Source organism: Muntiacus reevesi, chromosome 1 (assembly GCF_963930625.1).
Source record: "Muntiacus reevesi chromosome 1, mMunRee1.1, whole genome shotgun sequence".
NCBI lineage: Eukaryota > Metazoa > Chordata > Mammalia > Artiodactyla > Cervidae > Muntiacus > Muntiacus reevesi.
The window spans coordinates 173,430,161-173,457,949 of NC_089249.1; the positions used below are offsets into that span (position 1 = coordinate 173,430,161).

The window sequence follows — 27,789 nt, forward strand, 5'->3', positions numbered from 1 at the left end:
TAAGCAGGCATTTCAGGATCTGTGTTTAGGTGTTTTCGTGTGCGTTTCAGATGGTCTTCGCTTCCACTCACATTTTACAGCAGAGACTCCTACAGTGTTTAGCGCCTCACACCCTGTTTTTAACATCTGGTAATAAACTAGACCATCTTCGCCCGATTGCATGTGTTATCACACTTTCAAGTAAACGGACGTTTCAGAATTAGCCGCCGCCGCTGCTGCTAAGTCGCTTCAGTCGTGTCCGACTCTGTGTGACCCCATAGACGGCAGCCCACCAGGCTCCCCTGTCCCTGGGATTCTCCAGATAAGAACGCTGGAGTGGGTTGCCATTTCCTTCTCCAATGCTTGAAAGTGAAAAGTGAAAGTGAAGTCACTCAGTCATGTCTGACTCTTAGCGACCCCATGGACTGCAGCCTACCAGGCCCCTCGATCCATGGGATTTTCTAGGCAAGAGTACTGGACTGGGGTGCCATTGCCTTCTTAGAATTAGCCACAGATTGTTGGGTATTGAAGTTGCTTCTGAGTTTTTGCTGTTCTAAACAATGCAATAAAGGACATTTTCATAGTAACAGCACTGAGCATTTATTTCTTTGTGATGTCGATGTCAATGAGTAATTGTTCTATCAAAGTGGTTTTTTCTTTAATGAAAGTAATGTTTTGTTGCACTGATCCCAGAAAGGATACATTTTTATCAATGTATCCTCTGACTAGAATAGACCGTCAGTTCCCCACCGCTATGTCCGGGCAACACGCTCTAGAGGGAAGGGGTGGAAAGCCGGGTCTTTGCCCGCCCAGCGGCTGGACCGAGGCTGTCCTTTCGCCCAGCAGGCCCCCAGGGACAGACAGCCACCTCCACACACAGGTCATTCCACTGGTGTTTTGTGATTTTTTTCAGCTTCATCAAGAATGTGTCTGCCAATGCAAGAGACCCAAGAGATCTGGGTTCGATTCCTGGGTCAGGAAGACCCTCTGGAGGAGGAAAAGAACCTGCTCTGGTATTCTTGCCTAGAAAATCCCATGGACAGAAGAGCCTGGCGGGCTATAGTCCATGGGCAGCAAAGAGGTGGACATGACTGAGCGACTGAGCGTGTACTCAGTTAACTATGGATATCATAATTATATCCATAGTTAATTATAGGTATCACGCAATAATGGTATTGCTTGTGGACTTCTCCTTTTAGGTCTAGAACTAATGGGGTGGAGGAGTTCCCCAGGCCAGGTGGGAATTGCCTGGGGAGAAATGGTTGAGACTGCCCTTGTCACAGAGTCGGTGGCAGTTGCTTCTCGCAGGAGCTTTGGGAGCACGCGCCCCTCCACCCTTTGGGAGCTTCGGTGTGTGCAGGCCCTTGTGTGTGATGGATAGTTTCCATCGCTGTTCGGCTGTTGGTTACTTGATTGTCTTCCTGTGCATTTTTCTCCTCTCTTCCTTGTCGGCCGCGCTGATGGTTTCCAAGCCCCCTTGTTCCGGAATCTAACTCCGTGTGGAGAGTGGCTCCACACCCCGCCTTTGGGGCCTGGTAAGGCTTCTCGCCGGGTTGTGAGAAAGCCCGTTTGTTGCTGCGTCACAGTTAGAACACTGGTCCTTTCATGTCGTGGGAAGCAGTTGCTGTAAGTCCTCTCCGGGGACCTGGTGTTTCTGTATCATGTGCCGGAGCTTGCTCTGTGGTGGTTGTGATAGCTGCAATGTAGTGGGCATCTACTGTGTGCCAAGAATTTTATGTACGTTGGCTGCCTATTATAATAATCTATGAAATCCCCGTTACCGTGATAAGTAAGGATAAGTAAGGACTGAGATAAGACTCATGTCAGGTTCTACAGATGGTGGATGGAGAAACCAGGCCTGGTATCTGGGGGTGCCTGACCACAGAGCCCATGGGGTCCACTGCAGATGGTACCTGTGGGGCCCAGGGCAGAGGTGGCACAGCCAGCATCCCACTCAGCAGTTCCGGGGAGTGGGCGCATTATGTTTGAGGGCTCGGGTTGAGCCTTTGTGTCAGAGAGCTGGAAGGGAATGATGACCCTCCGCATTCAACTTGTTCCCCTTTTTGTGCTAGCCCGTCTCCACCTGGGATCCCCTCTGTGAGGCGCTCACGTTTGCACGTGCATCTGACCGTCATGCATGTGACCTGTGAGTCAGGGCTGTCAGCCATAGCAGGAGTCGAGGCTGAGCGGTGGGGGAGAGAAGGGAAGCTGGGCAGGCCGATCTCCGGCCCCCAGCTGCCTGCCCGCCCGAGCAGGTGGAAGACCATGGAGCTGCGGTGGTTGCAGTGATGGGGCCGTGCGGAGGCCGTGTGCGCCTCACTGTGTGGTGGGCTGGGTTTCCAGAATCCCTGTCCTGTAGGGCTCGGGAGGTGTGTGGCACCCTTGCACTAAGCCTCTGTGTGATGTTGGGGGTCAAGTAGGGCTGGGGAGGCAAGAATCTGCACCCAAGTACTGCAGGCAGCGCTCTGGTGCATGCGCCTCTCTGTGTCCAGACATTTATCACTTCTCTCTGAAGTGGGCAGAGCCGGAAGCCTTGAAGTTTGTGTCAGAGAAAGGATGTGAGCTGTGAAGTACCTCTGACATAAACCTCACTGAAGTGCTCCCGGGGCTTCCCTGGTGGCTCAGACGGGAAAGAATCTGACTACAATGCCGGAGACACAGGTTCAGTCCCTGGGTTGGAAAGATCCCCTGGAGAAGGAAGTGGCAACCCACTCCAGTGTTCTTGCCTGGAGAATTCCATGGACAGAGGAGCCTGGCAGATACAGTCCAGGGGGTCGCAAAGAGTTGGACATGAAGTGCTCCTGGAGGGGAGTGTCCAGAATATGCAGGTCCATCCAGAAAATGCAGTAACCTCTGGAAGATGCAGTTATGGGCCATATAGTTGCCAGGCTCCCGAGCTGTCTGGAGCGAGTGCGGCCAGTTCTCAGTGTTGGTCTATCAGTCTTCATGGCTGAGGTCTTCTGCGGGCTACTGGTTTGCTGTATGACAAATGTAATGCAAATAAAAGGGTTACGTTGCGCTCGACTCCATGGAGCGAGTTGCTGCCAGGACTCTGACAGGGTTTCTTGTGATCTTGGTCCGGTATTAGCGTCCTGGTGCTGCAGTAACAAGTCACCCCTAACTTAATGACTTAACAACACAGGTTTATCCTCTTACACTTCTGGAAGTCGGAAGTCCTAAATTAAGGTGTCGGCAGGCTGTGCTCCGTCTAAAGGTTCTAGAGGAGAATTCATTCCCGGGTCTTTTCCAGCTCCTGTAGGCTGCCTGTGCTGTTTGGCTCCTGGCTCCTCCCTCCATCCTGGAAGCAGCCTGGAAGATCCCTCTCTGACCCCCTCTTCCATCACCTCTTCTCTTTGTTCTGCTTCCCTTTTCTGAATTCTCAGGACCCTCACGGTCACTTTGCAAATGATCCAAAATCATCCCCCTGCTTCTTAATCGATTCTTAATCACATCTGCAGAGTCCCTGTGGCTCTGTCGGGGACACAGTCTCAGGATGTGGGGGGTGTTCTTCTACCCACCACGGCCCCCTGCTCTGTTTCCCACCAGGGTCAGGGTCCCTGCAGGTGATTCTTCTCCTGCGGTGCAGGCTGGGCATCGCCAGACTCAGCCTTCCGGGGCTCCGCTCTTCACACAGGGCGCGGGCGGGGGCACCACTGAGTGTCAGGCCTCCCGGCTCTCTCTGCCAGCTTCCACTGCAGTTTTGGAGGTAGGCTTGGAAAACAAGCGTTCTGGGTGGCCGTGAGGACTGTGAGCACGTGGGGACTGCACACCTGGACTCAGCGTGAGGAGGCTGGCTTTGGAACCTGAGCTTGTCGTCATGGTCCAGACTGAAGCCTCTGACTGTCCCACACCAACTGGAGGCTCCCCTTTTGCTGGGGAGACGGCATTTGTCTTGCAGGGGCCTCGCCCCCCAGCTCCTCAGCGTGAAGAGACCCTCTTGCGAGCCCCTCCCCTGGTCCCTAGGTGCCGGGGCTCTGGACCTGCCCCCGTCCCCTCCCCACTCCTGCAGGAACATCTGTCATCCTTTCGGCCTCACCCCTGGGGCTGTGTCTTCGTCTCCTGGACGGTCTTCTCTTCTCCAGTCCTGTCACTTGTGACGGATCCTCTCCACTTGGCCACTTTCTGCTCTGAGATGCGTAGTGACTCCTGCACGTGTCCTGGGTGGGCCAGGGTTAGTGACCTTGGCTCTAGCAGGGGGACCTTGGTCCTCTGCCCACCTTTGCCTCTAGGTAAGGTAAGCGGGAGCCCTGACCCTGAGAAGTGGTACCTTGGTTACGTTGTTCACCTGGCGGATGTCTGCCTGGGTTTTAGACTTTTCAACAGGAAGAAGAGAAAATGGAAAAGACAGAGTTGATCACCAAGAGGAGAATTTGCATGAATGAACCAGCCTTTTTTCTGACTATCAGCATGTTACATGCTCCTTATAGAAAACAGGGAAACGCTAAAGAAGAAGAAAAATGGCCCATGATCCCTCCATACGGCGGTAGCTGCTGTTACTCTGGGGAGGTTTCTCTTTTCCCCACCTGGGGGCTTTACAGGGGTTGGTATGTGTCCCCTACACAGCGGTGTGTCCCGTGTTTTTCCTACTGAATCTTTGTTACCATGACATTTTGCCATGTCCTTGCCTTTTCTTCAACAGTCTTTTTTATGGGTGCATGATATTTAAGTATGTGGATGTATTGAAATTAACTCATCCCAAAGTAGCTTAAAGAAGAAGTTTTGAGTGTGTTAAATGAAAAATGACAACAATTAATGTTTTAAAACAGGTAAAGAGAAAACCCAGAGCCGCTGCCTCTGTTTACCTCCCTGTCTGCGGGGGTGGGCGGGGCACAGACTGTGGGCCAGGCTGGTCCCTGCTGGCCCTGATGAGTGGACGGGGAACTGGGTCCTCAGCGTGAAGCCTGCACGACGGGATCTCCCTGCCAGTCACTGCCGCTTCTGTTAGCTGACAAACACACTTCGCTTTCCTCGGTGCAATTTTGTCATTGGTGCTTCAGGTCAGTCATGGCGGAAATTGAAGGGGGAAAGAAAAAGAAACATCTCCGGCTACTGATTTCAGAAAGGAAAACAAAACCAAACAAAAAATATTTTCGAGGCACCCATATAGTGAGAGTGAAGGGAGATACAGATGAGCAGTGAATGAGCATCAGAGGCAGGACTTCCCTGGTGGTCCAGGAGCCAGGACTCTGAGTTCCCAGTGCAGAGAGTCCAGGTTTTGATCCCTGGTCAGGGAACTGGATTCTGCATGCCTCAACTAAAGATCCTGTATATGGCAACTAAGACCTGGGTGCAGCCAAATAAAGAAATATACATTAAAAAAATGAGCATCAAGCGCATGGAGTCACAGCCCTACTTTGGATGCCTTTGCTTTGAAAGAACTGTTTTTCAATCTAATAATAGTCCATTAAATATCAGAAATGGTCAAGCTCATTAAAAACCACAGTCAGTCACACGCTGATGAGAGAGGTTTCGCCTTTCTTCCCTTAGAACTAATGAAGATCCAAAAGTTTGTGGCAGGCAGGAAGTCAGGCGGATTTTAATAGGAAATTATGTAAGAAAGCTTCATGCCTTTTTTTTCCTGGATCTGCCAAGTGGAGAATGGTCTCAGGGACCGGTGTGCATCCGCTCCTCGTTGGTTCACTCTGTTGTAATTACCATTGTATAGAAGCACCGCAGATCATTAGAAACTGGGTGTCAATTTGTGCCGAGCATCACATCAAAGGTTTTGCTTGGAATGCTGAGCAAAAGGACGCTCTGGCTGAGATGAAACACATGGCAAGCATCCTACTCCAGTTTTTAAAAATCATCAGGCAGGCTTTGGTATATTTTTTGGGTCTTTGTTCTTTTGTCTTTTGCTTGAATGAGAAGCTCAGAGGATGGCCCTGGGAGGCCGGCACGGAGGCCACTGTGGGACTTTCTCACATGTGGAAACTGATCAGCCCCAGTGCTTCCTCCCCTCTGCTCTTTTTAAAAATTAAAAATGTTTTTTAAGTGTCTTATTGATTTTTGGCTGCACGCGGGCGTTCTCTGGTTATGGTGTGTGGTCTCATTGCAGTGTCTTCTCTGGTGGCCGACCATGGTCTCCAGGGTGGGGGCTTCCGTTGCTGCAGCGCGTGGGCTCTGGGGCACAGGCTGTCTGTGGTGGTGGCGCACGCGCTTAGCTGCTCCAAGACACCTTGGATCTTCCTGGACCAGGGATCGAACCCATGTCCTCCGCACCAGCAGGCAGGGGATCCCCTGGGAAGTGGTGTCAGCTTCCACCAGGTGACAACCACGGGACCACCAGGGAAGTCCTGCCTGGGCTCTTGATTGCACTATTTTTGTCTCCAGAAGCCATCTTGGCTTCAGGGCCATTTATTTACCTTTTTTGATAAATACTTGAAATGTAGTCAAAGGAGAAGCTTATTGATAACACTCATGAAAGTGAAAGTTAGTCGCTTAGTCATGTCTGACTGTTTGGGACCCCATGGACTGTATAGCCTGCTAGACTCCTCTGTCCATGGGATTCTCCAGGCAAGAATACCGGAGTGCTTTGCCATCCCCTCCTCCAAGGGATCTTCCCAACCCAGGGATCGAACCCTGGTCTCCTGCATTGTAGGCAGATTCTTGACCCGTCTGAGCCACCCGTGAAGCCACATATCCGCATGTGAATTCTGTTGTTCAGTTTGATTGTAGCACACGTCCTCTGCAGATGGCCGCCTTAAACCCTGGGGGTGCGCTCTGCCTCTGCTTCCTCATCTCGGGACACCAGGGACAGCGGTGTCACCTCCTTCAAGCGGCATCCGTCTGGACGTTCAAGTGCAGTGACTGCGGACGTGTGCACCGTAGCCCCCTGCACAGATCAGCCCACGCCCAGGAAGGGGAGCAGGCTCCTCTCTTTCTCAGAGGGTCAAGGCATTGTGTTTTTTAACCTTATCCTGCCCTGCGTGTGGCTCCCCGGATGAGTTCTGAGCCGTAGTATTGACCTTTCTTACACAGTGGTGCCACGGAGCCCAGGCAAGTAACGGCCGGGGGCCATGGCCAGCCTGCCGGGGCAGCGGGGAGGATGCTCTCCTCCTGCAGGGAATTCCTGCCCGCTTCCCCATCCTCCTGAGCTAGAATTTGGGCTTGCGTGTCAGGAGAGCAGCCGTCCACAGCCAAGAGTTTTCTGGGGGAGCCGAGGTGCTGGCAGGGACCCGGGGAGGGTCTGGCGCCTCCAGCTCAGTCCCAATGGTCCCTGCGCACGCTGGTCTCTGGCTGAACCGAGTTCAAGAAAGGAGGGACTGCGTGTGCAGAGCCAAGATCATGGAAGAGGCCCCGGGGGTCGCTGGTGCCGTCCCTCATTATGTCCTCACTGCAGATGAAGTGAGAATGTGACTGCCCCTTCCCCCGCGGGATGAATGGATCTCAGAATAGCATCCTGGTCATGGAAATGCCACTTGAAACGGCCGTCTCTCCGCTTTATCCTTCCCTTCCTCTGTTCTGCGCGGCGGGTAGGAGGTAGGTCGTGGGGAAACGTGTCCTCAGAGACCCTGGGCTGGGACTGCCAGACTGTGGGGCGCTCACTGGCTCACAGCTGTGGTGCTCTCCCAAGTCCAGTTCTTCCAGGCCGGCGCTTGCATTTCGGAAGTTTTCTTAACCTCATCCTTGAACAGACTTGCATTTTCACACCTGATAAGTGAGCTGGACTGCATGCAGTGAACTTGGAGGCAGGTTTGCTGGGAGGACAGGATGGAGCCTGGTGCCATGCATTCCGGCAGGTGGTGGATCAGCTTTCCGGAACATTCTTCCCATGGTGAACATGCATTTGTAGCCCAGGGCCCTGGCTGGGCTACTTTCTAGCTCTCCAGGATTTCTGGCTTTCAAGTCCTGTATGACTTAGACCCCTGCTTCATCCACATTCCTTGCTTGTCTTTCGAGGACTGTCACCTTTTCATTTTAAAGCTTGTCATTCTAAAGCACTTTGCATTTCCCATTGTTTTGACTTTTTTTCCCCCCATCCGGAATAATCCTCGTTTCCTTTAGTGGAAAGCTTAATAATCCATCAAGGGCAGATCTACTGTCCAGTTTCCTATGAAAACTATTTTTCTTCCCTCCATGGGTCTCCCCTGGTGGCTCAGTAAAGAATCTGCCTGCAATGCAGGAGACCCTGTTCGATCCCTGGGTCGGGAAGATCCCCTGGAGGAGGGCACAGCAACCCACTCCAGTATTCTGGCCTGGAGAATCCCGTGGACAGAGGAGCCTGGAGGGCTACAGTCCATGGAGTCACGAAGAGCTGGACACGACTGAGTGACTTCACTTTCACTTACCCCTATGGGGAGGGGCTGTGTGCCTTCTTTGTGGCATCTCCTTGCTTACACACACGCGGAGCCCGGCACATGTGTGTGCACGAGTGTCCTCAGGCGCGGCACCCTGTCCGGTCCTGCCTGTCCCCACAGCACGCGCCTTGGAGCTTGTAGCGTGCAGGGCCCAGCACCTGTGTATGGATGGGTGGCAGGATCTGGGTCCCCCGAGAGGCAGGCTCTAACTGGAATCTCACACGAAGTGTTTAAACTGGGTATGCGGTTGCAGGTGTTGGGGGGTCAACAGTGAATGACCCGGTGCAAGCTCATCTTCCTGGAGTGAGTGTTTTTGGGGGTAGATGGAGGCTACAGACAAATAGAGGTCAGTAAAATGCTAGTAAAGCGTGCAGCTAGGGGGAATGACAAGGAGAAGCAGACAGCAGGTAGCAGGGAAGGGGCGAGAGTGTGTGTGAGGTTATTTTTTTTTTCCTTCTCTTTTAGGTCACTGAGTGGTGTCTGACTCTTGGCAACCCCATGGACAAGACAGCCCAGGGAACTCTCCAGGCCAGAATACTGGAGTGGGGAGCCTTGAGGTGGGGGTGTTGAAGCTGCAGTGGCCTCAGGGAGGGCCTTGCTGAGTGGGGCGCTTGTCACAGCCCTGCAGGGAGGGATGGATGGATCTGTCCTTTTGGGGAGGGCAGAGCCCAGAGCTGGGCAGGGCCCTGACTCTTTGGGAACACAGGAGGGCGGAGGAGAGGGCCAGTAAAGCTCAGAGAAGCAGTTTGGCCCAGACTCAGAGGGCCTGTGTGGACCAAATAGCAGCGGGAAGAAGAGCGTCTGGGCCTTGGGAGCGGGTAGCAGTGCAGGAACCTATGGTCTGGGGTCCAGCGTCTCCCTCTCTCCTCCCATTGCCAGCCACGAGTAAAACAGAAGTCCTAGGAGCCTGCAGCCCTCCATATGAACACTGTCACTTTGAATCTAATTATCACTTCTAATATTAACAGTGCTGAACCTGTGGGAGCTTTCAAGTTCAAATGATTGAATCCTGAATCCAATCCAGTAATTATCTCAGCAATCGAGATACCATGGGCTGCGGGTCATGGATGCTTTAAGACCAAAGTCACCTAGTGATCTGGGGCTTCGCTGCTGGAAATCACTTGGTTTTTTTTGCTTTTCTCTTGCCCTCCTTTTTTTTTTTTTCTGGATGGCATTGTCAGCCACATTAAAAATTTTGTGCCTCCATCATTGGAAAAACTAGCATGCTTTCCCCTGAAGGACAGGCTTGAAGGCTTTTTCTAATATATTTCACCAGCCACACAGAGTAGCTTCAGGTTAACTCTTAATTCATATTTTCTGCAGCTGCTAATATGCCCGGTAGTCATAATTGTTGCACATTTGAGATAAAAGCTAAACCTCGGCTTATCCCCTGCCTCCCAGGAGAAATTCAGAGGACAGCTATGAAGCCTGATCCATATTGTGACATTGTTGAAAAGAAAATAGGGTTATAAGCTTATTCGGAGCCTTTGAGTGTTTCTGGTTGTGCAGACTGGGTGTTCCTGACTTACAGTGTAAAATCTGAATTTCCAGGACAGGGACCAGAGTGGTTTCTGGCTGACGCACACCATGCCTGTGACAGACCGGCATCTTATTTTTATGTCATAAGCGTCATTCAGTCCTAGACTGCATTGGCTTGCACACACACAGCATCTGTCCCAGGATGTGCCGACCACATTCCCAGACTTTGGAGGAAAAGCCCCAGCTGGTGTGTGTATATGTGTGTGTGTGTGTGTATTGTGTGCGTACATGTGTGCACACGTGTGCATTGTGTGTACAGACACGTACGTTATGTATGCACACATGTGCATGTGTACATGTGTGTATATTGTGTGTGTGCACATGTGTCTGTGCATTGTGTGTGTGTATGTATGTATATGCACGTGTGTGTGCTTGCACACCGCTGCACAGAGGGTCGGGGCTTGCTCCTAGCTCAGGATCCCGTTCTCCAGGAGGTTCTCCCTGCACAGGTTTGTGCCCCTCGCTGGCTCCTCGCCCAGTGCCTGGAGCAGACTAAGGCCTGCTGCCCCCCACTGAGGGCGCCGCCCCGCCCTCTGGCCCAGACCCAAGCGTCTCAGGCCGTCAGTCCCTCTGCGAATGGCTTCCCTTCCCGCCTTCTCACCGGTATTCCTGCCTGTGGATGAGTTTGCCTTGTGGAGGACTTTTCTGAAGTGTGTCATGTGAGAAGAACTGGACAAGGAATACCAGTGGGGGAGAGTCAGATTACCATATGGAAAAAAACAGGAAAGGTTTTTTAAACATACTATTGCTTTATTGTCGCATTTTAACACCATTTTAAAAGTCAGTGGACACTGAGTTTTGAACCTGCTGTTACTTTAAAAAAATTTGACTGCATCGATTCTTAATTGCGGTACACAGGGTCTTTAAAGTTGTGATATGTGTGATCTGGGTCCTCGAGCAGGGATTGAACCCCGGCCCCCTGCATTGGGAACACAGGGTCCTAACCACTGGACCAACCAGGAAGTCCCTGCTGCTACTTCATTATAGCATTTTAAGCTTTTTTTTTCCTAGTGGGAGGCAGAAAGAAAAACTTGGTCAGGTCTCATCAACCACTTATTAAAGTGTGAGTTTTGCATTTATGTATTTTTCACAGAGAAGGAGGAGCTACATTCTTACGTGCAAGCTCTCAGACATCATGAGGAAGCACAGTGAACCCGCACACACACCTGCCTTTTTCTCATCGAATCTGCTGACCTCCCTCAGTCTGGAAGGCCCCGCGCGGCATTGCAGCAGTGGGTGTGCAAACGTCCGGCCACGTCTCATAACTTACTCTTTGCACAGCTTCTCCTTGGAGAAAGTGTTAGGAATGTTCCCACTGTGGCTGAAATTTTATGATGCATTGCATTAGTTTTGCTTAAAGAGGTTAGCGTCGAGAATGTAGAGCGCGGAACTGCTTTGGAATCTTAAACTGTGCCAGGCATCTGCTCTTTTAGGGGCCTTGTTAATTTAACCCCGCACTCTTGAGATATATGCATGGGTCTTGTCCCTGCTCGGGGCTGCCCAGGGAGGGGCTTCTGGCTCAGTTGAAGGACGCTGGCCTCCTGCCTTCGACTCTAGGTTCTTTTCAGGATCCGTGCTGTCTCCATGATGAGTAGTTTAGTTTTCATGTTGAACCTACTTTTTTGTTTTTTTAAACTCGAGAGGCACATGGGATTTTTAGTTCCACAACCAAGGATGGAACCTGTGTTCACTTGCAGTGGACCACCAGGGAAGTCCGGACCTACTCCTGTAATTTTCCTCTCCAGTCTCTCCGTTTCCTCCATCAGATGGGAGGGGGGACACTGAGGTGTGAGGGCGGTCCTGGAGGTGCCCCGCTGTGGGGCAAAGGTCAGAGTCTTCCTTCCACAAGTCACTTGTTTCTGAGAAGAGAAGCTTCAAGATGTTCCAGTGCAAAACACTTTTCAGCGGAGTCTGCGCGGGGAGTTAGTGCTGGGTGCCCTGGGGGAGGTGCGAGGGTGCGTGTGAAGGAGTCATCGAGGCAGCCGGGGAAATGTAGGTTTCTGTTCCATGAGGGTGCTGAGTATAAAACATTAAGTTCAGTCGCTCTGTCATGTCCTAGTCTTTGCTAGGACCCCATGGACTGCAGCACAGGCCTCCCTGTCCATCACCAACTTCTGGAGCTTGCTCAAACTCATGTGCATTGAGTCGGTGATGCCATCCAACCATCTCATCCTCTGTCGTCCCCTTCTCCTGCCTTCAATCTTTCCCAGCAACACGATCTTTTCAGATGAGTCAGCTCTTCACATCAGGTGGCCAAAGTATTGGAGTTTCAGCTTCAGCATCAGTCCTCCCAATGAATATTCAGGACTGATTTCAAGGCCTTGCAACTTCCCTGGTGGTCCAGTGGTTAAGACTTTGCCTTCCAATGTAGGGGATGTGGGTTTGATTCCTGGTCGGGGAGCTACAAAAAACCAAAACGTCAAACAGAAGCAATATTGTAATCAATTCAGTGAAGACTTTCAAAAGGGTCCACATAAAAACAAAATGTTAAAAAATTAAGGCCTTTCTGTCTGGGCCAAGGAAGCCCCTGGTACCTGCACCTGGAGCTCCACCTTGGTCCCCCCCGTCTTGAGTCCGGCCCAGTGGACAGTGGAGGCCAGTCCTGCCCCGAGAGCCAACGCATCCTGCTTCCTCCCTCGGGGTCCCTGGAGGGGGGCGGGCAGGGGACCAACAGACACAGTGGGGACACTTCCCGTTGTCCTCCCTTTCAACCCTTTTCTCTGTCCTTGTTGAGGAGAGAGCGTCATTTTTATTTAATAAGATGAAAAAGGACAAAGCCTGGTTATCAGAAAAGCATCAGAAATGATGCTTTAAAGACTCCGGAAAGCCTCTGCTTACCTCCTGGGTGTGCCCTCTCTGGAGTGAGGAGGCCGGAGAAAAACTCTCCAGGACCTCTCTGTGTCTGAGAGCAGAGTGAGCAAAGCTTTGCAGAGGAGAGTGTGACGGTGGGATGCAAGGACAGGTGGATGTGGCATGTTCTCCGAAGGCAGCGTGCTCATACGGTTCTAGCCTCGCAGTGAGGGCAGCGTAACAAGTGAGGAGGAGGCACTCAGCTTCATGGAGAAAGAAAGGATTTTCAATATTTGGGGGCATGGAATAAAGAAGTGTGGATTTGAAGGGATGTTTGTAGCCATCATTTCCCCGGCATGGTTCTCCAAATGGTCATTCAGTTGCTTGAGCAAGGTCTAGATAGACCTAGATTTGAAGAGAATTTTTTTTTCTTGATAAAATAACACTTGCTCACAAATGGAGGAGGAAAGGAGTATGGATAGGAAAGTAATTATGATCAATATTCTTTGTACTATTCAAGAAATGTTCTCATCTTACGTAGGCATTGATCTCTTGCTTTGAAACAGCAAAACGTGTTTGCTTTATCAGACATATGACTGTTGGACACAGTCCTGCAGCAGGACGTGTGGATCTGCCTCACATACACCCTCGTGAAGATTGTGTGTGTGTGTGTGTGTCCGTAACTTCAGTTGTTTCCGACTCTGTGTGTCCCCGTGGACTGTAGCCCGCCAGGCTCCTCTGTCCCTGGGATTCTCCAGGCACGAATACTGGAGAGGGTTGCCATGCCCTCCTCCAGGGGATCTTCCCCACCCAGGGATCGAACCCGCCTCTCCTGGGTCTCCTGCAGTGCAGGCAGAGTCTTTACTGCTAGCCACTTACACATCGTTCACCTGTGTGTGCTTCTCGGACTCGCTTTTCCTGGCTGTGCGTGGTTTCAGTTACTGAGTCGGTTACTGAAAGTGAAATCTGCTCTCATTTTCAGTGCCGTGTAGAATGCCCGAGAAGAGTTAGGCAGCGAGGCCGCCACTGTGTTCTGTCCTCCTCTTTCTAACGGCTGCACAATTTGTCTCTGCTGGCCCTCAGTGTCCATCTGACATTTTTAGAAAGCGGATAAGGGCCCAGATTGTGAATGATCCCTTTGTTCCAGGAGTGAAGTTGATACTCTTTGTGGAAGCAGGGTTACTGCTCTTTGGGCTGGAACTGTTTGTGTATTTCTCACTTTCATTTACTGCAACAAATCTCTAGAGTTGGGGACCCAGGGAGAAAAGTACAGTTCAAAGAGTGGGTTCCTGTGGGCCGGTTGCCAGAAGCCAGAGGTGTCAGGTGTTGGAAGCCAGAGAGCGGAAACCCACCATGAGCACAGGGGCCAGGGCGGGGGCTGGAGCCTTGACCTTGGCTTCTGGGAGCCTCTCCTTGTCTGCACACAGGAGAGTGGAAGTGAATTCTGAGATGAAAAGGAAGCAATCAATGGACTTTGTTTCCTCCTGTGGTTTCAGGCAGCACTTTCTCTATTAGATCAAAAGAGCCCATCAGTTCCCAGCCTCCATCACTGAAAAATAAAAATGTCATTTTCTTTCTGATAAATACCTGTTCACTGTTTAAAAAAAAAAAAAAAAACATGGCCAGGAAAAAAAATACATAAATCCTCATCACCCATCAGATACTAATATATGAGTTTGATGTGTCTGTAAAAGTGCTTATAAACTTATATGTTTTGCATGCAGATAATCTTAAAAAGAAAGTTGAATTTCTATGAGGCTTTTTAAAAACATGGTTTGCCACATTTCCTTTATGTAAACGAAAATTCTTGGGCTTCCTAGGTGGCTCAGTGGTAAAGAATCTGCCTGCCAATGCAGATGAGTTCGATCCCTGAGTTGGGAAGATCCCCTGAGGAGGGCATGATAACCCACTCCAGTCTTCTTGCCTGGAGAAGCCCATGGACAGGAGCCTGGCGGGCTACAGTCCACGGGGTCACAGGAGTCAGAAAGACTTAGAGATGAAACAGCAACCACCACCTGTATAAATTTTTCGTTGTTGTTTTGTCTTTGTTTTTACTGGACCTTTGAGGCTGCGTTATAGACACCCTGACGTTGCAGCATCGGATTCTGCCGCTTGTACCTCCTCGGTACCCACTGATCGTGGGACACTGACCAGGCCTCCTGTGCCGGCTTTTCTCACAAGCCCTGCCTGCCCGCCGAGCTCCCCAGCAGCTCCGGAGTCTCTGCGTTTTTATTTTCACCTGTGTGAACTGAACTCCTGGAACAGGAGAATCCAGTGCAGCTGAGAGTCTGTCCTTTCTCAGGACTTGGGGATGATCTGATCGACTGCATCCTGTATACGCATTTGCTGGCTTGTCTTCAGGACCAAGGGGGCAAGTCAAGGCACCGTCCTTCCCTGGGCAGTGTGGCCCCACCCCACTGTGATGGGCTAGCTGAATCCCCTTCTCCAGCCAGCACCCCCTTCCATCATCCCCACCCCCACCCCACCCCCGCCCCCAGAGGTGGATAGGCTGGGCTCTGAGGAGGAGGGCTGGCTGTGGCTCAGCTAAAGGAGCTCAGTGTCATTGGCAGTTTCTGGAGGGGGAAGGGAACTGGGGGGGAGGTGCTGAAACATCAGTAGCAAGCACCTCCCGGTTACAGTGTAGCCGGTCTTCAGGACGCAAGGTATCCGCTTCATTGCTATTAAGTTTCCACTCCTGCAGAGCATGCACAATGGGAGACTGTTAAATCCAAGTCTGGGACTCTGGTCGACGTTCGGAACGCTCACTGTGCCTGGGGAAGAATTCTTAGCTTTGCGTCTTCACCGGGAGACTGTCAGAGCATCTAGGTGAGAGGTTGGAGGGAGCTTGCCACGGGACTGCGCTCCGGGGAGGGCTGGGCTGCCTGGAGTGTTTCGGAACCTGCCGCTCGACCCGAACCTGGGGGGCTGGGGTGCAACCGTACCCTGGGCAGGAAGCCTTCTCAGCGGGGTGGGGGTGGGGGGAGGTGCCCACAGACTCAGAGGGCGCCAGCACCTTCTCCCACGGATGCGGCTTCCTCCTCGGTGGGGTCAGACAGTGCGGTTTGAGGTTCTGTTTCTGAACAGACTGAGCCAGAGAAGACGGTGATTGGGACTTCCCTGGTGGGCCAGTGGTTAAGACACCGAGCTGCCAATGCAGGGGTCTTGGGTTCAATCCCTGCTCAGGCAGCTAACATCCCACACAGCCACACAGTGCAGCCAAAAAAAAAGTGATCCTATTTTCCGCACCGTTTTCTAGCAATTTCTGGATCACTTTTCAGCAGGGTGAGGGCTCCTGGGAAGAGCAGGAAGTTGGCAGCCTTGAGGCTCTGCTCGTGGGAGCCGAGATCGAGTCTGTGACCGGTTCTCTTTGGCTCCTTAGTTCCTCAAGGGACTGCAGAATAATCAGAGCCGTAAGCTTGGGTCTTATGCGTGTGCAGGAGCCGTGGCCGCTCTGAGTTCTGATGTCCCGGCAGGTCTGCTTTGGGGCGTCCGGGGGTGGCGTGTGTCCTCTGAACGCGTGGACTTGGGGGGGTCACAGCATGCATCTGAGATGACATCCCGCCCAGGGCCTGGCAGGCTTTTTTCCAACAGTGCCTGCGTGTTCTACCCCCGCCCCTGGCGCCACTGGGGCCTGAGCGCTTCAGACCATACCCTGTTCTCAGGTCCCGGCTTTTCTCTCCACCCCCATTCAAGGAAGTGTTTGAATACAGAGTGACCTGGGTGGGACATTTTCTTTTTAAAAATAATTCTACTTACTTTTAATTTTGGCCGTGCTGGGCTTCGTTGCTGTGAGGGCTTTTCTCTGGTTGTGGGGCGCAGGGGCAGCTCTCTAGCTGGGGTGCATGGGGCTTCTCCTTGTGGGAGCTTCTCTTTCTAAAGAGCACAGGGTCTAGGCACGCAAGTTTTAGTAGTTGTGGTTCCTGGGCTCTGGGACAGAGGCTCAGACGTTGTGGCTCATGGGCGTAATTGCTTCATGGCACGTGGGATCTTCCTGGACTGGGGATTAAACTCATGTCTCCTGAGTTGGCAGGTGGATACTTTACCACTGAGCTACCAGGGAAGCCCCCCCGGTTGAGACATTTTTTATAAGGTTGACCTTGAAGGTGAAGTGAAGTGAAAGTCGCTCAGTCGTGTCTGACTCTTTGCGACCCCGTGGACTATACAATCCAGGGAATTCTCCAGGCCAGGATACTGCGGTGGATAGCCTTTCCCTTCTCCAAAGGATCTTCCGAACTCAGGGATCAAAACCAGGTCTCCTGCATTGCAGGCGGGTTCTTCACCAGCTGGGCCACAAGGGAAGCCCTTGAAGTTGAACAGATGCTTAACGAACACATGCGTGACCATCTCGGTGAGGATGATTGAGGACTCAGATGTGGGTTACACTGGTTTCAGGAACTTGATGGAGATGAGTGGCAGAGGTCCCCATCAGTGGTCCATCAGGTGTTCAAGCAGGACAGAGTGGAGCCAGCAGAGACACAGAGGGTGCTGTCCACCTCTGTGAAAGCCTCACACCCCCCAGGATCACTTACAAGGTCCCGAGTTCTGCACCGATTGACTTCCCCGCTCTAGATGGGTCTGTGGTTAGCTTCTTTTTGTGTGTGTATGTGTGTTTAGTTTCTGTTAGGTAAGTTTTCCAAAGAAGGGTGCTCTTTGGGTGATCACTGGCCTTCTTGGGGTAGAAATAGGATCCTTTTCACAGTCAGTGGGGCTGGAAGTAGGCTTCGTGAAAGTCAGGCTCTCAAAGGGTGGGAGCCGAGCTCTCGAGCCTCCTTCCCCATAAGTTACAGCAAAGTAACCCAGATGTGTGTGGGGCTGTTGCCTGCCGCCCCCAGGGCGGGCCGGTGTGTTCCTGGCCTGTTGGAGGTGCAGAGGTCTGTTGGACACACACCCTGCCCCCCGCCCCCATAGTTGTCAGACTTGAATTTCTAGTTGATTAACCTGGAAAATCTGCCTTCCTGCTGGAATGTTGACTCTGGAGAACCTTCTGTGTCAGGTTTCAGAACTCCTTTTGTTTCCTTCTGATTGGGACTGGTCCAGGGTCACATTACCAAATCTTCTCAGTGGTCCTAGAGTCCGGGGTTAGAGGTTTTCAATAGTTATAAAATTTCAGCTTGAGTTAAAACATATTCTGATGAGATGAGCAGTCATTTCAACATGCGGATGTAAATATCTTCTACAGCCTATGTAGTAGAATTACACTGTTTACTCAGCCTCCTCTCTCTCATCCTGGTTATTGCCATTTTGTTCTTTCGATGATCGACTGTCGGGGAAAAATGAGATACTGTGTTCTCAGTGAGGCCGACACTCCCGAATGCCCCACCTAGCTTCAAAGGGCTTGTTAATAATAGTGCCGGGGGTTAAAATCATTATGACCCTCATTTCCTTGTCCTGTCGAAAATAGTGTAAGTGTTCCAGACTGCTGTTGGTGAAACCCAGCTTCACGCACCTGTGCAGCAGAGCATGAGCGTTTTGCTTTTGAAAGAACAGGATGATTATTCAAAGACTCTGGGTTTCCTGAAAACCACACATTCATCCTAACTACAGTCCTTTCGGGCCAGGATGTGAAACCTTAAAGTGTTAGTCACCCGGTCATGTCTGACTCTTTGCGATCCCATGGGCTGCAGCCCACTAGGCTCCAGGCACAAACACTGGTATGGGTTGCCATTCCCTTCTCTAGAGAGTCTTCCCGACTCAGGGATCGAACCCAGGTCTCCCGCATTGCAGGCGGATCCCTTTCCGTCTCTGCCACCAGGGAAACCTTAGTGTGAGGTTTGTTTGGAGGAGATTTGAGACTGAGCTGAAACCTATCTGGGTCTCTTCCAGTTGCTGCCGATGAAGCAGGGGAAGAGGTGGGTGGAATTTTTTGCTTTTAACGTGTGGTCACACTCAGTAAGTATCTCCTGAAGCCATTTACTTCCTGGAGATGTCGGGTGTTTGCTGTGGGGAGGCGGGAGGCCGTGTCACTAGGGTTAGTTACAGCTCTCCTGTGGATTCTCCTTGTGGGAATCAACACCCAGCAGCTCCAGCGCACCTCGAGGGAGCTTCCCCGACGGCCCAGCCTTCTGTCTCCTGCAGTTCAGTCCAGTCCAGTCGTTCAGTTGTGTCCGACTCTTTGCGACCCCATGGACTGCAGCACACCAGGCCTCCCTGTCCATCACCAACTCCCAGAGCTTACTTAAACTCATGTCCATTGAGTCGGTGATGCCATCCTACCATCTCATCCTCTGCTTTCCCCTTCTCCTCCTGCCTTCAACCTTTCCCAGCATCAGGATCTTTTCCAGTCAGTTAGTTCTTTGCATCAGGTGGCCAAAGTATTGGAGCTTCAGCTTCAGCATCAGACCTTTCAATGAATATTCAGGACTGATCTTCTTCAGGATGGACTGGTTGGACCTCCTTGCAGTGCAAGGGACTCTCAACTGTCTTCTCCAACCCCACAGTTCAAAAGCATCAATTCTTCGGCTCTCAGCTTTCTTTATGGTCCAGCTCTCACATCCATATATGACCACTGGAAAAACCATAGCCTTGACTAGACAGACAGAGACAGCTGCTTTAATTCCGGCCCCATAGGATGTTGCTTTGTGATGGACAGGCTAGACTCTGTTTTGGCTCTGCTGGTTCTCGCAGCGCCAGGGGCCAGAAGCACCTTTTGTGCATGTTCTTATCTGCCAGAGCACCAAGCGTCAATCAGTGCTTGCTGAGTGCTTATTGGATACAGAGCGTGAGTGAGGTTGGGGCTTCAGGCCAGGTGGGGCAGGCAGGGCCCAGAGGGGGACTCCCCCCTCCCCCGACCCTGGGGGGCATGGTGGGCCACAGATGGCCGGCATGCACTAGCTGGCAGAGCAAGGTCCATGCTTCTTCCTTAAATAGCCCAAGATGGGGACTTCCCTGCTGGTCCAGTGGATAAGACTCTGTGCTCCCAGTGGAGGGAGCCCAGGTTCGATCCCTGGTTGGGGAACTAGATTCTGCATAAGAGTTTGCATACCCCACCTAAGGATCCCGTGTGCAGCAGCTGAGACCTGGTGCAGTCAAATAAATTAAACAAAGCAGGCCAGGCTGCTCGTAATCCCTTTATACCATGCATTCTCAGTGGCAGAGAAAATTGGCTTTTGGGAGGAGGAAAAGAAATCCTAGATATGACAATGGTCGTGGTGTGCCAAAGGATGTAAACAGATGTATCTCTGCTGTTCAGGTTTCACGAGGAAGAGTGATTGGGGGGAAAAAAAAGAAACAGTTTTTTAGGACAGAAAATCGTGAAACAAAGTGACAGATTCCAAAACAAAGGCCAAAAGTGGAGTTTAAGCATTTGGATGGTAATTTGAAGTAGAGGATTTATTTGGCAAATGCAGAAGTATGTTTAGCAACATGGAACTGTTTTCATGCAAAGTTAAAAGCACATTGTATTTCCTTCCCGACCACTTGCCCAGTCCCCATCTCTTTGAGAGAGATAAGTGTCATTTAAGTTATTTCATCTGATTGATGATTGTCGTTGATAACTTTATTGCTACTTCTGTCTTGGGTATTCCTTTAGAAAAGGTGTATGGATTCATTACATATTGTAATGTCTTATCTGTAGAGTAAAAGATAAAGTCAAGCATGTGTCTGCTGACGCTTTTTAAGTTGACCTGTCTGTACTTAGAAATGTCTCTTAATAAATAGTAAGCTTCCCTGGTGACTCAGATGGTAAATGAATCCGCCTGCAATGTAGGAGACTCGTGTTCAATCCCTGGGTCGAGAAGATCCTCTGGAGAAGGAAATAGCAACCCACTCCAGTATTCTTGCCTGGAGAATCCCATGGACAGAGGAGCCTGGGGGGCTACCTTCCACAGGGTCGCAAAGAGTCGGATGTACCTGGGTGGCTCTCACTCAGTAATGAGACATGAATTGAGAAGCACGCTTCCTCTATCACATGAGATGTTCACCTCCAGGGGTCCGCCCTGCTTGAAGGTCAGTCTCTCCACCCCCCAGGGTCGTGGCTGGACCCTCCTCATTCTTTAGGATGTGGCCCAGCTTTGCCTCGCATGGGGAGCCATTCTCCACGCTGAGCTGTAAGGGTCTGTCTGTGAGGAGGGGTCGGGGGCAGAATTTCAGGGACATAGAAACAGCTGTCACCAAGGCAGGCCGGACCGATCAGGCAGCTCAGTTGGATTTTTGCCTTGCGTGTGAATGTTGCTCATTGGAGCCTAGAGTGGGACTGAGGGGCAGCGCATGGCTGAGTGCCCTGCAGACCTCTGCCACCCGCAGTGGAGTCAGCCTTGCTTCTGCTGGGTCTTGATTTTCAGCAACAGCAGGGATAAGAAAAGTGGACGTTGTGGTCTAGAAGTAGCCTGGTTGTAGATTGGCCAGGTTGAACTCCTGGTGGTTCCTGGCATCCCACCAAGAGGAGGAGTTTCTGTTTTCAGAACCATGCCTGTCGTCAGCGCATCTCTCATGGATCTCTGTCGACAAACAGGGCTGAGGTCCTTCCAAGATGCCACCGGTTCCCAGCAAAGATGGAGGTTACTTCACAGCTGATGGTGATGGGGTGGGAGCTGGGGGTGGGTGGGTGTTGGAGGTGATGGGGGGGTCTCTGGGGGTGCTGGCGATGGCTTGTCTGATCTCACCAGCAGTCCTTGAGTCCAGCACACATGGGTGCCCTCCTGTGAACCAGAACAAGGAACTGCTGGTCTGGAAGCTCGTGTGCTTTACTGTGCCTTGAATGATCGTTAGCTCTGTGGTCTTCAGTTTCTGCTGTGACAGAATTGAGAAGGTTTTATTTAGATGCTGCCATGAACCTTTTTTTATGTCAACAGTTCTTGCCATTTATTTTGAAATGCTTTATATATGTGTGTGTGTGTATGTATGTCTTCCCTGGTGGCTGAGTCAATAAAACTGCTGCCTACGATGCTGGAGACCCGGGTTCAATCCCCTGGGTTGGGAAGATCCCCTGGAGAAGGAAATTGCAACCCACTCCAGTATTATTGCCTGGAGAATCAGAAGGACGGAGGAGCCTGGTGGGCTACAGTCCGTGGGGTCTCAGAGAGCTGGACACAACTGGGCGACTTCTCTTTCCTCCATTTTAAATTGGAGGATAATCGCTTTACAATGTCGTGTTGGTTGCTGCCATATAACAACGTCAATCAGCCATAATTGTATATATATATATCCCCTCGCTCTTGAGCCTCCCTGCCCCTCCAGTCCCACCCCTCTGGGTCATCAGAGAGCGCCAGGCTGGGCTCCCTGTGTTATATAGCAGCTTCCCACTAGCTATCTGTTTAACACAAGATAGTGTAGGCGATTTAGAAATACCGCTCAGGCATATCTGACTGACTGCAACCCCACGGGCTATACAGTCCATGGAATTCTCCAGGCCAGAATACTGGAGTGGGTATAGCCTTTCCCTTCTCCAGGGAATCTTCCCGACCCAGGGATCGAACCTAGGTCTCCCGCATTGCAGGCAGATTCTTTACCAGGTGAGCCACAAGGGAAGCCCGTAGTGTATATATGTCAAAACGCAGGGAACGCTTCACGAACTTACGTGCCGTCCTTGCACAGGGGCGGTGCTCATCTTCTGCGTATCTTCACGGTTTTACTTCTGCGCTGCTGGAGCGAGCACTACTGTGAGCCTGGAAGCAGGTGAGAGAAGGTTAAGGGGAGCCAAGCAGCTGGTGGAAGCAGGCCGCTGCAGTGCACACCGCCTGGCCCGGGTGGGCCTGCTGTTACCCAGAAGGCCGTGCAGAGGTGAACCACGTGGGCAGAGAGAGACACTTGCCAGTGTAATGAGGACACGGCTGTTGAGCATGGTGCGTAGGGAGGTGCTCTCTGCTGCCCGTCAGAGCAGGGAGGCAGAGGCGGCAGTGGACTCGGAGGGGGGTCCTGTGTCATCACCCCCGGGGTGCCACGTGGTACCCGCCCTGCCGACGTTACGCGCTTTCTCTTGTGGTTCAGAGGCCTTAAGAAATCTTTCAGCAAACCTTTGCCCTCGTGTCTTATCTGCCATTCGCTTTCCAACTGCTGAGCGAAGCTCCAGGCTGCCGTATCGGCTTTTCTAACGACTTTGCAAATTCCCTTGGCTCCTGGTCCAGCTTCTGTGAACATCACTTTACTGCTCAGAACATCTATAACATAGTGAGAGAAATGAGCCACATTCTTCCAGTATTTTGCAGTGGACGTGAATTTGAGCAGACTCCAGGGGATGGTGAAGGACTGGGAAGCCTGTTGTGCTGCCCTCCATGGGTTCGCAAAGAGTCAGACACGACTGAACGGCTGAACAGTAACAAGCCTAGGGAAACTACACGGAGATGAATGAAACCACAAGGCGTGTGAAGCCACGCTTCCAGCCTGGCACAGCCCAAACCAGCGGGGGCTGTGAAATCCATCAACACAAAGGTTAGCGAAGCCGAGGCGAGCACATCGATGGAAGTTGGGGGTGGACCCTCAGTGTTCCAGGCTGTTTTGTCCCTGTGGCCTCCCCTCGTGAGATTCACGCATCTCTCCCACACCCCCGCCAGCCTTGCAGACTCACCCTGGGGCTTGTGTGCAGTGATGGCGTGGTGAGCATGCATCTCGTGTGAGTGTGGAAAGGAGTGTGTCTCTCCCAGGACACTCAGTGCCCCACGATGTCAGCCTCCCAGACGACCGCATCCTGGCCTGTGAGAGCCCTTTAGCCTGTTGGGGGGCCTTATCTTACCTTGTCCCTGTGAGAGGCTGGGCCTGCGACGTTGGGGTGACTGTGGGAATTGTGGGGGGCAGGCAGGCACTTGGTGTCTGTGCATCGAAAAGAAGAGGGCCTGGGGTAATCCCGGCAGGCGGCGGCTTTGTGAAAATGTGTGTGTGGGTGTGACAGGTGCACTGGGGGTCTGTGAGCCAGGCCTCGGGAGGTGGGTCTTCGGGTGCTGGTTCCGCCCAGATGTCACAGGAAACAGTCACGTCCATTCTCAAGCGAGAAGGCGAAACAGCGCTTGCTGTGAGGGTCCTGTTAGCTCTGGAGCAAGGTCCAGCGCTTTGGGCCCCGAGTGCTTGGCTGATGGGCTGCCGTCTGCCCTCCGGGGGCCCTGCCCCCCACCGTGTCCATCTCTGTTCCGGTGCGGGATCCACGTGCTGAGACGCTCTGAAAGACGGTGCTCGTGGCCTCATTTTTCTCCTCCTTGTTTCATCCTCTCAAATCTCTCACCTCCCCCCAACTTACTTTCCTGGTGGCTTGGATGTTAAGTAGTCTGCCTGCAGTGCGGGAGACCATGGTTCAATCCCTGGGTCAGGAGGATGCCCTGGAGAAGGAAAGGGCAACCCACTTCAGTATTCTTGCCTGGAGAATCTCACGGATGGAGGAGCCTAGCACACTACAGTCCATGGGGTTGCAAAGAGTTGGATGTGACTGAGTGACTTCACTTCTTCTTTAACTTACTTCCAGAAACACTGGTGCGTCAAGGCCCACAGCCCCTCACCTGGATTCAGGAAATCCAAGAAATCCAAAAGCCTGCCTGGGTTCTTTCTGGGTCCATGCACCTGAAGGCACTTTGCAGTTGACCACGGAATCATCCATGTGTTTGATTAGGGCGTGGGTAGTCTGTAGCGTATCGATATTTCTGAGCATCTGTGTGGGTGTTTTAGGAGTGCCAGTTTCGGTCGGTATTGGAGAACCATTTAAACCAGGGGTCCCCAACCTCTGGGCCAAGCACTTTTACCTCCTGTCAGGTCACCGATGGCATTAAACTAGATACAAAGCGCACAAGAAATGTCATGCCCTTGTATCATCCTGAAACCACCTCCTCCCATCGCAGCCCCCCCTCCCCGGGGGGGTTTGTGGAAAAATTGTCTCCTGTAGAACCAGCCTCTCTGGTGCCACAAAGGTTGGGGACCGCTGCTTTGAACCACTCAGAACTGTTCATTCAAGACGCAAGGCCGGACACATGAGTGATCGGAAGACAGCGCCTGCCCCCCACCGGGAGCACGTCACAAATGCAGGATGAGCGCCCGAGCTTTAATTGTGTTTGGATCCCCACGGGACGCCTGGACACGTTAACAGTTTGGGAGTCTCTGGTCAGCCCTCTAATCCGTCAGCCATCTGTTGTCTGTGTGGAGCGGGCCAGGAGGGGGACCAGGGCAGCGCCGCTGGGCCCTCTGGCCCTGGTTCTGTCCCCCCAAAGGTGTCATGGCCCCTGTGCCAGCCGGCATGGCAGGGCACTGCCCAGGGAGGCTCGGTGGCCCAGGAGTAGGCAGCTCCTCCCGCCCGACCTGGGGTCTCATCACAGGGATCCCTGACCGCTCGGAGCCGCCGGCGGCAAAGGGACGGTCACCCTCCCGGGGGCCTGGCTGTTGTCACCCAGGGCTCCTCCCGGGAGCCTTTGTGCAGAGGGACCCAGTCACCAGCTGCCACAGGCCCGTGACGGGTTCCGGTGTCAGAAGGTCACCTTGATCCCGTGGTGACGGCACCCCTGCCTCTTGTTCCCCAGCCTTCAGCTCACCTGGTGCGGGCGTGGCTGGCCCGGGGTGTCCCCGTGGTTGCTTCGGTGGCCCCCACCTGTCACGCAGGAAGAGGGGGAGCTGTCTGAGTGAGTGGGGGATGGGAGCGTCCAGGTGGGGGGCCAGGAGGGGCCCTGGGTTCTCCCAGGGGGCTGCAGCTCAGGTGTGCGGGCCCCTGCAAGGGAGGAGCTGGGTGGGGTTCAGCCCTCCACCCCGTGAACTCGGCTGCCTCTTCGGTGGGCCCCGCTGTTTAACATGAGGACTGTCCTTGTATCAGTGTTTGTCCTCAGGAGGCTGGGTGGGTCTCAGGGAGGGCTGGTGAGACTGGCGCACATCCCGTCCGGGCTAGAGTGCTGGGCAGGGTGGCCGCTGGGACCGCAGGCCCTAAGGACACTGAGGTCAGTGCCCGGCGTGCTGCAGGCGGGCGGCTCTCGGGCACTCGGGGGCCTGCGGCTGCAGTCTCCTCTGGGGCGCTTTCCCCGCCTTCCCCTTCCCAGCTCTTTGTAAAACGGAAGCCCTCTGGGCTCCCCCCAGCCTTTCTTCCCACAGAACTCAGCTCCTCGGGGTGGGCAGGGTGGCTTCTCGGTTCATGGTCCAGCCCTTCCTTCTTCACCCCCAGTGCAAGCGTGATGCCCCCCAAGAGCTGTCAGCAATGCCAGTTCTCGGCCTCCCTGCCCCCGACCCGCGGACCCGGGAAATGCCATGGGCTCCCGTCTGGCGGTGCAGGCAGGTGTCTGCCTTGGTGGCGCTGACGGTCTGCGGGACTTGCATCAAAGCATCTTCTTTCGTCCCCCTGAGAGGTGGGCACTGCAGACACCATGCCCGGGGTGGCGGGAGCCCCTGTTCTTCCTGTGGCTGAGCCGTGAGCGCATGCTCTGGTGATGGAACAGTGTTTATCAGGAGCCAATCGACGCCAGAGCAGAGAGGCAGCGGCTTAGCGGGACCCGAATTGGCAGCCGATGCTTGGCCCCTGGGGGAGGGCACGGGGGGGGGGGGTTGTCACCTGAGCCCTACCCCCGGCACAGGTGGGACCACCTGGGAAAGGTGGCCCTGTCTGTGTCTCGCTCTTTGGAGCTGTACTCGGCTCCCTTCTGCCTGCTTTTCTGTCTTCCGGGAGTGGGGTTTCCAGGCCTCCGTGTCTCCAGAGTGGATTCTGAGCAGGTGGGGAGAGAGGAGCTAGACAGAGTGTCAGGCTCCTTGATGAGACCACTCTAATCCTCTTACTTTCCCAGACGTGTTCTTGGCAGGCACATGCTGAGGGTTTGTGAGGGGGGCACCTTTAGAGGCTCAAGAAGGACAAGCCGGGGGTTTTCTCTGGGATGTAGAGAGGGGCTTACCTCTGACCTTCGCTCGACTGGCAGGTCTGGGAGGTGAAGCGGGGGGTCCTGTGCGCAGGACAGTGGAGAGCTGTGTGCTGGCGTCTCAGGGATGCTGACCTGAGTGACCAGGGAGGAGCCTGATGGAGCAAGAGGCTGGGGACGGGAGGGTGCTTATGTCAAGTCCCCCCAAACTGTTTTGCAAAGATACAGGAAGTTCACAGAGTGCCTCGAAGCACTCTGGTGTGGAGTTAAGGTGCGGACGGTTTGGACCCAGGCCCTGCCACCCCCTTGAGCAGGACTTGGAGCATCGTCTCAACGGTGGTTGTATCTCCTCTCCGCCACATTCATCATTGGGGTCTGCTTAGATCCACTTCCAATTCTGCACAGGGATGGCGTTAAAAATAACAGTTATTGCAGGGAAGGGAGAGAGAAGTCAGCGCGGAGAAATTCTATCAAGGGAATGTTCCTTAAGTGGAAATAGTGTTGGAAACCAGGTTTGGGACAGTTCCCTGGTGAGCTTACAGTTCGAGTGGGATTTCACGGCATGTTGAACGCCGGCTGGTGGTGGAGGCGGGAAGCCCGCTGGAGTCGCACGGTCAGGGAGAACTGTTGGCTGTTTGGAGAAAGTCCAGAACCCCAGGGGCTGGATGTTCCGGGAATGGGGGGAGTTTCTTCCATCTGCTCTTCACCCAGAATGTCAGGAGAGCAGCGCCCACACATCGGGCTGCGGGGAGGCGGTGGTGGGCAGGTGCATGCACCTGTTGGAGGTCTGCAGCCAGGTGTGGCCGAGGCATCTGGAGCTGCAGTGGGTGCAGAGAGGGTCGAACCCAGAGGATGGAGGCAGGGGTGACGAGGAGGGTACACACACACACACACACACACACACACACACACACGGGGGGTGTCCGGGTGGGAGTGTGATGACCTCCTAGTTGTGCTTTGGTTTTCTTTTCTCTGCAAGGAGCACTCGCCTCTGTTGCGTTGTTGTTGTTCAGTCCTGTCTCTTTCTGACCCCAGGGACTGCAGTGCTCCAGGCTTCTCTGTCCTTCATTACCTCCCAGAGTTTGCTCAGGCTCGTGATGTCCATTGAATCAGTGATGCTCGAACCATCTCATCCTCCATCGCCCCCTTCTCCTCCTGCCCTCCATCTTTCACAGAGTCAGGGTCTTCTCCCAACGAGTTGTTGTTCAGATTCGTTAAGGAGAGCAGCTTCCGGGACGGAGGCCCACGGCTAATATCAGTAAGGGGCTGCTGCTACTGAGACCTTGTCACTGTCATCCTCGAGGGCAGGTTGAGTCTTGGCATTTCGGCCCATCTCCCTGCTGGCTGCTTGGCCACTGGTGGCCGCGAGTCTGCATGCTAAGTGGTACCTGGTCCCTGAGACTTGAGTTAGCCGCATCCGTCTGGAGCCTCAGTGAGGCCGTGGG

General features: G+C 53.0%; 1 protein-coding gene and 1 non-coding gene across 4 annotated transcripts in view; one reads left to right on the forward strand and one right to left on the reverse strand.

The window, feature by feature from the left end:
- AGAP1 (ArfGAP with GTPase domain, ankyrin repeat and PH domain 1) overlaps window positions 1–27,789 on the forward strand; it is a 567,532-nt gene that overhangs the window by 31,736 nt on the left and 508,007 nt on the right. The window lies entirely within an intron of this gene.
- LOC136156795 (U6 spliceosomal RNA) lies at window positions 22,092–22,196 on the reverse strand. Its single transcript, XR_010661264.1, has one exon. It is a non-coding gene; the product is annotated as a U6 spliceosomal RNA (small nuclear RNA).